This window comes from Mus caroli, unplaced genomic scaffold, assembly GCF_978045245.1.
Source record: "Mus caroli unplaced genomic scaffold, Mus_caroli_1 scaffold_15, whole genome shotgun sequence".
Classification (NCBI taxonomy): Eukaryota; Metazoa; Chordata; class Mammalia; order Rodentia; family Muridae; genus Mus; species Mus caroli.
In genome coordinates this window covers 37252180-37262793 of record NW_028227270.1, presented here as the reverse complement: position 1 = coordinate 37262793, position 10614 = coordinate 37252180, and the positions used below count along the sequence as shown (strand labels likewise).

General features: G+C 37.8%; 1 pseudogene; it reads left to right on the top strand.

Moving 5' to 3' along the window:
• Window positions 1-8449: 8449 nt before the first annotated feature.
• LOC110307576 (signal recognition particle 14 kDa protein-like) lies at window positions 8450-8910 on the top strand (annotated as a pseudogene).
• Window positions 8911-10614: the final 1704 nt, after the last annotated feature.

Here is a 10614-nt window from a genome sequence, read left to right as displayed (position 1 = left end):
TACTTTCTTCCCCCTTCCAAGTGGGACTGAAGTAATCTCACTTGGGGCCTTTGGCTTGTTAACCTTCTTGAGTTCTATGGGTTGTATCCTAGGTATTCTGTACTTTTTGACTAGAATCCACTCTTTGTGAGTACATACCATGCACATCCTTTTGGATCTGGGTTACCTCAGTCAGGATGATATTTTCTAGTTCCATCCATTTGCCTACAAAACTCATGATGTCTTCCTTCTTAATAGCTGAATAGTGTTCTATTTTATAAATGAACAAAATTTTCTGTATCCATTCTTCAGTTAAGGGACATCTGAGTTGTTTCCAGCTTCTGGCTATTACAGATAAGGCCGCTATGAACATAGTGGAACATGTGCCCCTGTGGCATGGTGGATCATCTTTTGGGTATATGCCAAGAATGGTATAGCTGGGTCTTCAGGTAGATCTATTTCCAATTTTCTGAGGAACCTCCAGATCAGTTTCCAAAGTGGTTGTACCAGTTTACAATGCTACCAGCAATGGAGGAGTGCAAGTTCCTCTTTCTCCACATCCTCACCAGCATGTGTTGTCATTTGAGTTTTTGATCTTAGCCATTCTGATTGATGTAATGTGGAATCTCAGGATTGTTTTGATTTGCATTTCCCTAATGACTAAGGAACACTTCTTGAAGTGCTTCTCAGCCACTCAAGAGTCTCTGTTATGAGTTCTCTGGTTAGCTCTGTACCACAGTTTTGTAATTGGGTCATTTGGGTTTTTTTTTTTTTGTTTTTTTGGTTTTTTGTTTGTTTGTTTGTTTGTTTTGTTTTGTTTGGAGGTTAGCTTCTTGAATTCTTTATATATTTCAGATATTCACCCTCTATCGGATGTGAGGTTAGTAAAGTTTTTCCCCAATCTGTAGGTTGCCTATTTGTCCTACTGACTGTGTCTTTTGCCTTACAAAAGCTTTCCAGTTTCATGAGGTCCCATTTATCAATTGTTGATCTTAGAGCCTGAGCAATTAGAGTTCCCTGTACTCTATTTTGAATACAAGGCTCTTTTTCACTTTCTATTCTATTACATTCAGTATATCTAGTTTACTGTGGAGGCTTTTGATCCACTTGGATTTAAGCTTTGTGTAAAGTGATAAATATGAATTTATTTTCATTTTTCTGCTTACAAACTACCACTTAGACCATCAATGTTTATTGAAGATGCTATATCTTTTTTCCACTGTATGATTTTGGCTTCTTTGTCAAAGATCAAATGTCCATAGGTGTGTGGGTCTTCAATTCTCTTACAATGATCAACCTGTCTGTCTCTGTACTGATACTGTGTGGGTTGTTTTTTTTTTAAGCACTATTGCTCTGTAGTATAGCTTGAGGTCAGGGAAGGTGATTTCTCTAGAAGTTCTTTTATTGTTGGGAATTGTTTTCGCTATCCTGGATTTTTTATTTTACGATATGGAATTAAGAATTGCTCTTTCTAACTCTATGAACAATTGTGTTGGAATTTTGATGGGGATTTCATTGAGTCTGTAGATTGATTTTGTTATGATAGCCAGTTTTACTGTTAATCCTAACAATCCATGAGCATGGGAGATCTTTCCATCTTCTGAGGTCTTCTTCAATTTCTTTTTTCAGATACTTGAATTTCTTGTCATACAGATCTTTCACTTGTTTGCTTAGTTACACCAACATATTTTATATTATTTGAGTATTGTGAAGGGTATTGTTTCCCGAATTTCTTTCTCAGCCTATCTATCATTTCTGTAACAGAAGGCTACTGATTTGTTTGAGTTAATTTTATATCCAGCCACTTTGCTGAAGTTGTATATCACCTGTAGACGTTCTCTGGTAGAATTTTTGGGGTAACTTATTTTGGGGTATCATATCATCTGGAAATAGTGATACCTTTACTTCTTTTTATTTTTTTCAAATTGTATCCCCTTGATCTCCTTTTGTTGTCTTATGGCTCTGGCTAGAATGAGTACTATATTGAATAGAAAGGGAGAGAGTGGGCAGTCTTGTTTAGTCCCTAATTTTAGTGGAATTGCTTTAAGTATCACTCCATTTAATTTGGTATGGGCTATTGGTTTTCTGTATATTGTTTTTACTGTATTTAGGTATGGGCCTTGAACTCCTGATCTCTCCAATACTTTTAACATGAAGGGGTTTTGTCAAGTGCTGTTTAAGCATCTATTAAGATGATCATGTCATTTTTTTCTTTGAGTTTGTTTATGTAGTGGATCACGTTAATGGATTTTTGTATACTGAATCATCCCTGCATCCCTGGGTTGAAGCCTACTTGATCATGGTAAATGATGGTTTTAATATGTTCTTGGATTCTGTTTGTGAGAATTTGAATATTTTTCCAGCAATATACATAAGTGATATTGGTTTGAAGTTTTCTTTCTTAGTTGGGGCTTTGTGTGGTGTAGGTATTGGAGTAACTGTAGATTCATAGTTCCTCTGTGAATTAGGTAGTGTTTCATTTCTATTGTACAGAATAGTTTCAGGGATGTTGGTATTAACTCTTCTTTGAAGTCTGGTAGAATTCTGTACTAAAGCCATCTGGCCCAGGGCTTTTCTTTTTGGTTGGGAGGTTTTTAATAACTTCTTTTATTTCCTTGGAGAATATGAGGCTATTTAGTTTATCTGCTCTTGATTTAACTTTGGTACATGATATCTGTTTAGAAAGCTATCCATTTTACCTAGATTTTCAAGTTTTGTTGAGTAAAGACTTTTGTAGTAAGATCTGAAGATTTTTTTAATTTCCTAGGTTTCTGTTATTATGTCTTCCTTTTCAAAGTCTGACTGTTATCTGTATTGTTGATTTTGAAAAAAAACAGTTCTTGGATTTGTTTATTATTTGTATCTTTCTCTTTGTTTCTAACTGGTTGATTTCAGCCCTGAGAGTGATTATTTCCTGCCATCTACTCCTCTTGGATGTGTTTGCTTCTTTCTGTTCTATAGCTTCCAGGTGTACTATTAAGTTGTTTATATGGGATCTCTCCAACGTCTTTATGATAGCACTTATTGCTATGAATTTTCCTCTTAATACTGCTTTGTGTGCCATAAATTTGGGTGTAGTATGTTTTGAATTTTATTGAGTTATAGAAAGACTTTGATTTCTTTGTTTATTTCTTCCCTGACCAGGTTATCATTGAGTAGAAAGTTGTTAAGTTTTCATAAGTATGTGGGCTTTCTGTTGTTTTGTTGTTATTGAAGTCTAGCCTTAGTCTGTGATGATATGATATAATGCATAGGATTAGTTCACTCTTTTTTTTTATCTGTTGAGGCTTGTTTTGTAACCAGTTGTATGTTCAGTTTTGGAGAAGGTACCATGAGGTGCTAAGAAGAAGGTATTTCATTGAGATTAAATGTTCTATATATATCTGTTAAATATATTTGGTTCATAACATCTATTAATTTCACCGTGTCTCTGTTTAGTTTCTGTTTCCATGATCTGTACGTTGATAAGAGTGGGGTATTGAAATCTCCCACTATTATTATATGAGTTTCAATGTGTATTTTGAGCTTTAGTAACATTTCCTTTATGAACGTGAGGTGTAGATGTTCAGAATTGAGGCTTTGTATTATTCCGGGTTCTCTAGAGTCACAGAAGTTATGGAATGTCTCTATATATTAATGGAATTTATTTTGATGATTTATAGTCTGTAGTCCAACTGTGATGGATTATTTACGCTCAGCCCAGGAAGTGGCACTATGAGAATGTGTGGCCCTGTTGGAGTAGGTGTGTCACTGTGGATCTGGGCTATAAGACTTTCATCCTAGCTGCCAGGAAGTGAGTTTTTCTGCTAGCAGCCTTCACCTGAAGACATAAAACTCTCAGCTCCTCCTTTACTGTGTCTGCCTAGATGCTGCCATGTTCCCACCTTGATGATAATGGACTGAAGCTCTGAACTTGTAAGCCATTCCCAATTAAATGCTCTCATTTATAAGATTTGCCTTGGTCATGGTGTCTGTTCATAGCAGTAAAACCCTTACTAGGACACCAACTAACCCAACAATGGGCAGCTGTAAATGGGAAGTCCAAGAATCTAGTAGTTGCTCAGTCCCAAAACGCTAGCTGTTTCAGCTGGTCTTCTGTAGAAGTAGGTTCTAAAAGATGTGCTGGCAGGTAAGTACAAGTAGAGTGAATTTTCCTTCTTCCAATGTTCTTATGTAGGCCTCCAGCAGAAGATATGGCCCAGATTAAAGGTATGTACCACCACACTTGTATTGGGGACTTGCTTTTTTCCAAGATTGCCTTGAACTCAGAGATCTCCTTGCCTCAGTATCCTGGGATTAAAGGTGTGTACTACCTTGCCTGGGCCTAAGATTTTCATGGCCACTGTGCCTCAAGATCTCCATGCCAAGATCCAGGTCAGACACTTTTGTCTTCCAGCCTCAAGATCTGGAACACAGGTGAGCCCTCCAATTCTGGATTGTAGTATGTTCCAAATATAGTCAACTTGATAACCATGCATAGCCATTATATTGGCATTAGCTCTTCCTTGAAAGCCTGGTAGAGTTTTCACTAAAACCATCTGGCACAGGATATTTTTCTGGTTGGGAGACTTTTAATGATTGCTTCTATTTCCTTAAGGTTTGCATGACTATTCAGATAGTTTATCTGATCTTGATTTAACTTTGGTAATTGGTATCTGTATAGAAAATCATCCATTACATTTAGATTTTCAAATTTTGTGGAGTAAAGGCTTTTTGAAATAAGACCTAATGATTCTTTGAATTTCCTCAGTGTCCATTGTTAAGTCTCCCTTTTCATGTCTATCTTCTTGATTTTTCTCAAAGAACAAGCTCTTGGTTTCATTTATTCTTTGAACTGTTCTATTTGTTTCTAATTGACTGATTACAGCCCTGAGTTTGATTTTCCCCCTGCCTTCTACACATCCTGGGAGCATTTGTTTCTTTTATTTCTAGAGCCTTTATATGTGCTTTTAATTCATTAGTATAAGAACTCTCCAATTTCTTTATGAGGGCTTTATTGCTATGAACTTTCCTCTTAGCACTGCTTTCATTGTGTATCATAAATTTGGTTATGTTGTGCCTTCATCTTTACTGAATTCTAGAAAGTCTTTCATTTCTTTCTTTATTTCTTCCCTGACCAAATTGTTCACTTTCCCTGAGTATGTAGGCTTTCTTTTGTTTCTGTTGTTGTTGAAATCCAGCTTTAATTCATGGTGATCTGATAAGATGCATGAGGTTATTTGAATTTTCTTGTATTTGCTCAGGTTTGTTTTGTGACCAATTATATGGTCAATTTTAGAGAAGGTTCTTTGAGGTGCTGAGAAAAAGATATATTCTTTTGTGTTTGGGTGATATCTCTGTATCTCTATAGATAGATATCTGTTTGTCCATAGATAGATATATAGATAGATAGACAGACAGACAGACAGACAGACAGATAGGTAACTGTTTGGATAGGGAGAGAGATCTGCTGGGTCCATTCGAATCATAATCTCTGTTAGTTTTCATTATTTCTCTATTTAGTTTCTGTCTCAATGAACTGTCCATTGGTGAGAGTGGGATGTTAATGACTCCCACTGTTAATGTGTGGGGTTCCATGTGTGATTTAATCTTTAGTAATGTTTCTTTTACTAATTTGGTTGCCCTTGCATTTGGGGCAGAAATGTTCCAAATTGAGATGTCCTCTTGGTGGATTTTTCCCTTAATGAGTATGACATGTCCTTCCTGTCTCTTTTGATTACTTTTAGTTGAAAGTCTATTTTATTAGATATTAGAAACCCATTCCAGCTTGTTTATTGGGTCCATTTGCTTGAAATTTTTTTCCAGCCCTTTATACAGAGACTATAATATATAATGACTATCTTTGTTGCTGAGATATGTTTCTTATGAACAGCAGAATGATGGATTCTGTTTACAGATCCATTGTTAGCCTGCGTGTTTTTACTGGGAAATTGAGTCCATAGATTTTGAAAAACATTAATGACCAATGATTGTTACTTTCTGCTATTTTGATGTTGGTTGTTGTCTTAATCAGGGTTTCTGTTCCTGCACAAACATCACCACCAAGAAGCAAGTTGGGGAGGAAAGGGTTTATTCAGCTTACACTTATATACTGTTGTTTATCATCAAGGAAGTGAGGACTGGAACCCAAGCAGGTCAGGAAGCAGGAGCTGATGCAGAGGCCATGGAGGGATGTTCTTTACTGGCTTGCTTCCCCTGGCTTGCTAAGCCTGCTCTCTTATAGAACCCAAGACTTCCAGCCCAGAGATGGTCCCACCCACAAGGGGACTTTCCCCCTTGATCACTAATTGAGAAAAATGCCTTACAGTTGGATCTCATGCAGGCATTTCCTCAACTGAAGCTCCTTTCTCTGTGATAACACCAGCTGTGTCAAGTTGACACAAAACTAGTCAGTACAGTGGTAGTTTAGTGTATGTGTGTGTGTGCATGAGAGAGAGAGAGAGAGAGAGAGAGAGAGAGAGAGAGAGAGAGAGAGAGAGAGAGAGAGAGAGTTTGTATGTATAGTCATGTATGTGTGTACTTCTATTCTATTGGTTTTAATAATGTAAATTATTTCTTGTATTTACTTGAGTATAGTTAGCCTCATTAGGTTTGAATTTTCCTTCTAGTATCATCTGTAAAGTTGGGTGCTGAAAATCTTCCCCTTTCCCTTCCCTTCTCCCTCCCCCTCCCTTCCTCCTCCTCCTCCTCCTCCTCCTCCTCCTCCTCCTCCTCTTCTTCTTCTTCTTCTTCTTCTTCTTCTTCTTCTTCTTCTTCTTCTTCCTTCTTCTTTCTTCTTCTTCTTTCTCCTTCCTTCCTTTCTTTCTTTCTTTCTTTCTTTCTTTCTTTCTTTCTTCTTCTTCCTTCTTCTTCTTCTTTCTTCCTCTTCCTCTTCTCTTCTTCTCCTTCTCCTCCTCCTCCTCTTTTTCCTCCTCCTCCTCCTCCTTCTCCTTCTCCTTCTCTTCCTCCTTCTCCTTCTCCTCCTCCTCTTTCTTCCTCTTCTTCTTCTTCTTCTTCTTCTTCTTCTTCTTCTTCTTCTTCTTCTTCTTCTTCTTCTTCTTCCTTCTTCTTCTTCTTCCTCCTCCTCCCCCTCCTCCCTTCTCTTCCTCCTCCTCCTCCTTCTTCTTCCTCTTCCTCTTCTCTTCTCCTCCTCCTCCTCCTCTTCTTCTCCTCCTCCTTCTCCTCCTCCTCCTTCTTCTCCTTCTCTTCCTCCTTCTCCTCCTCCTCTTTCTTCTTCTTCTTCTTCTTCTTCTTCTTCTTCTTCTTCTTCTTCTTCTTCTTCTTCTTCTTCTTCTTCTTCTTCTTCTCCCATTATTCTTATGTTCAGTCTTTTCATAGTGTCCCAATTTCCTAGATGTTTTGTGTCATGAACACTTTATTGTTTGCATTTTCTTTGACTGATTTATCGATTTCATCTATTGTATCTTCTACACCTGAGATTATCTTTTCCATGTCCTATATTCTGTTGGTGGTGCTCATTTCTCTAGTTCCTATTACATTTCTTAGGATTTCCATTGCCATCATTGCCTTGGTTTGTGAGTTTCTTTATTTCTACCATTTCTCTCTTCAGGTCTTGCACAGTTTTGTTCATAATCCTTCACCTGTTTGTTTGCATTTTTTGTATTTCTTTGTATTTATTTACTTCCTTTTTTAAATGCCTCTTCCTATTTGGATGTATTTTCCTGTACTTCCTTAAGGAATGTATTTATGTCCTCATTAAGGTCTCTATCATCTTTATAAAATTGAGGATCCTCTTCTTGTGCTTTAGTTTTATTAGGATATCCAAATATTGTTGTAGTAGGATAGCTGGGCTCTAGTAGTGCCATATTACCCTGGGTCTTGTTGATTGTGTTCTTAAGCTGTTTGTAAGGTATCTGGTTTTCCCTGGTGCTGGTTAAATTATCCTGAAGGCAGCAGGTCTTCTTGGGGAAGGTGGGAGGAGCTGTGGGCCAGACAATGGACATTAGGATACCCTAGTCTGTTAGCTGTTCCTCTGACAGGTCCCATTCTGTAGGATGTGTCTTAGTCAGACCCAGATGGGGTGGCAGATAGATACAACTAGGATGGGTGGTTGGGCAGGGTTCCAAGCTGGTTAGTTTTCAGGTTTACTTCCAGGATATTCTTGGGGTTTGCAAGGCACCTCTGGAACAAAGAGCAAGACAAGAGCTAGACAATAGTACTCAGGGGATTGCTTGTGTTTCTCACCTCTCCAGGCAGACCCAGATGAGGTGGCAGGTAGATCCAACTAGAATGGGTAGTTGGGCAAGGTTCCAAGCTGGTTAGTTTTGGGGACCCAAAGTATTCCACAGGGAGGCAGGACTCTGCTAGAGTCCTGCAAGGCTCCTCTGGACTGAGAATCAAGGCCAGAACTAGACAATATTGCTCAGGGGCCTGTGCCTACCACTCACTTCTGCAAGCTGTCATAATTTCTTTTGTTTTGTTTTTAAAGTAATGTCAACAGCTGATAGATTTGCAACCAGTAGAGATGAGGATGGTGTTGCTCGAGAGCAAGCAGTTACTGACAAAGCTAACCAGACTTTTCCAGCAGAAGAACACTCTGTGTTCATCACCCTGAAGAAGTATGATGGTCACACCAAACCCATTCCAAGAAAGAGCTCTGTGGAGGGCCTCAAGACAGCAGAAAACAAGTGTCTCTTAAGAGCCATGGGTGGAAAAAGGAAAATTAGCACCATGGTGAGTCCCACAGAAGTGACTATGATACACACTCTATAACTTTGTTGAGTAGAAATTTGCCAGCAGTTTTCCCCTTTTGCTTGAAAAGAAAAAAATTCCATGTCTCTGGAATTAATGTCTCAGAAGCTGCAGAAGGAGTGAAGACATTCTGTGGCACACAAGTTGCCCATACAGGCCTATTCAAATCTACTGAGAGCCAACATCGATGGGGTGAAGAAGAGGGACAAGAAGAACAAGAAGACCAAACTAGCACAGTGACAGTCGTGCCTACTAACAACCAGCCACACAAGTGCAGTTTTTCCTTTGTTTGCTGCTCTTGACTCCCTCTGTATATAACTGCTCTGATGTAAAGGGTCCTTTAAGAGTGAAGGGTTGGGATGTTCATAGGCTAGTTGTGCTAAGAAGTTTTAGATGTGTGCTGTATGGCTAGATATTCTTAAATTCCAGCCATAAGATCACTAGTTGTCTTTGAATATCTGTACATAATTCTCCATGCTAGCTACTTCTTTTCCTACCCTAATTCTGACAATAACTACTAACTCTAGATGGTACAGTTACTCAGTCACCTTTGCCTTGTCTTTGAGATTACTGTAGTAGTTTTATTAAAAGTTGTGTCATGTCAACAATTGCATTATTATTCAAGGTTGATATGATAGGAAATGTTTTATAAGTAGCAAGTTAAGATAGGATGTGTACTCATACAGGCAATTACTCATAAAAGTAGAACACATTATATCATAGTGAAAGAAAGTCTTAGTGGTGTTGACAATCTGGAGATTTGCAGAGATCTAAGGACACATCTAGTAAAGGCCTGAATGAATAGTCATTCCCTTGAGCAAGGGAATGAGGAAGACCTTGGAGAAGTCAGCTAGTTATACTCACTGAAAGAAAGAAAGAAAGAAAGAAAGAAAGAAAGAAAGAAAGAAAGAAAGAAAGAAAGAAAGAAAGAAAGAAAGAGAGAGAGAAAGAAAAGAAAACCCCTTCTAAAATGTAAAACATTAGTCATTTAATAAATAGATATGCATTCTATTATATAAATGCTGTGATAGACTGAGTAATTGTTATGCCTCTGATTATAATATGCTTCACTTAAATGGCTTTTTCTCATTTATTACATGAATCATCTATACTAATCAAGGTTGACCCTAAGAAGGGTTGGAAATCAGGTTCTGAAAGCAAAGGAATGGAAAACAAGCTCAGTGCCTGGCTCCAATAGCAGGATTAACTGTCATTCAACCCATTTCTCCTTGGCTTTATATTTACAGTCTTTTGAGATCACGTAAATATTCACATGTACCAGCATGGTACCTTTTCCTTCACATGTCATGACTTCATAATTAGGCACTGTCATAAAAGAAACTGTTGCTGCTCTTCTTCTCTAGAGTATGTGAAAGAGTTGCCCTAGTGGGAAGAAGCCGATTGTAGATCAATTACTACTTGTAACCCCTGGCCATTAAAAATCAGGTGCATGTCTGTTTTGTTTAGCTTTGCTTTTCACTTCATCTTGTTGCCTATGGCATACCTTTCCTAGAGTACACATGGGCAAAGAGTATGCTGTCTTCCATTACTGCATTTTTTTAATCTTTGGTTTCAATAAGACCGTGGTAAATATAGCTTCAGATGTAGTTGAAATTAGTTCTGAGCTTTTTATACAATGTGATAATAGACAGAATACAACTTATAACAGCTTTCCATAACAGAGATTCTATGATACAAGAAAATAAAATACATTTTCATTCAACATAAATAAATGTAAATCCTCTGCTGCTAATTGAAAAGTAGAAATATGGACTTTATTTACATTATTTTATTCGATTTATATAATTCATTCCCCAGCAACTCTATAAAGAAGGCATTCTTATTGCCTGTATTTGTCTAGGAATAGGGAAGCAGAACCTTGTAGAAGATTACAGTTTGTACAGAGCCCCAAAATGAGAAATGGTAGGAACTGGATCCTTTATC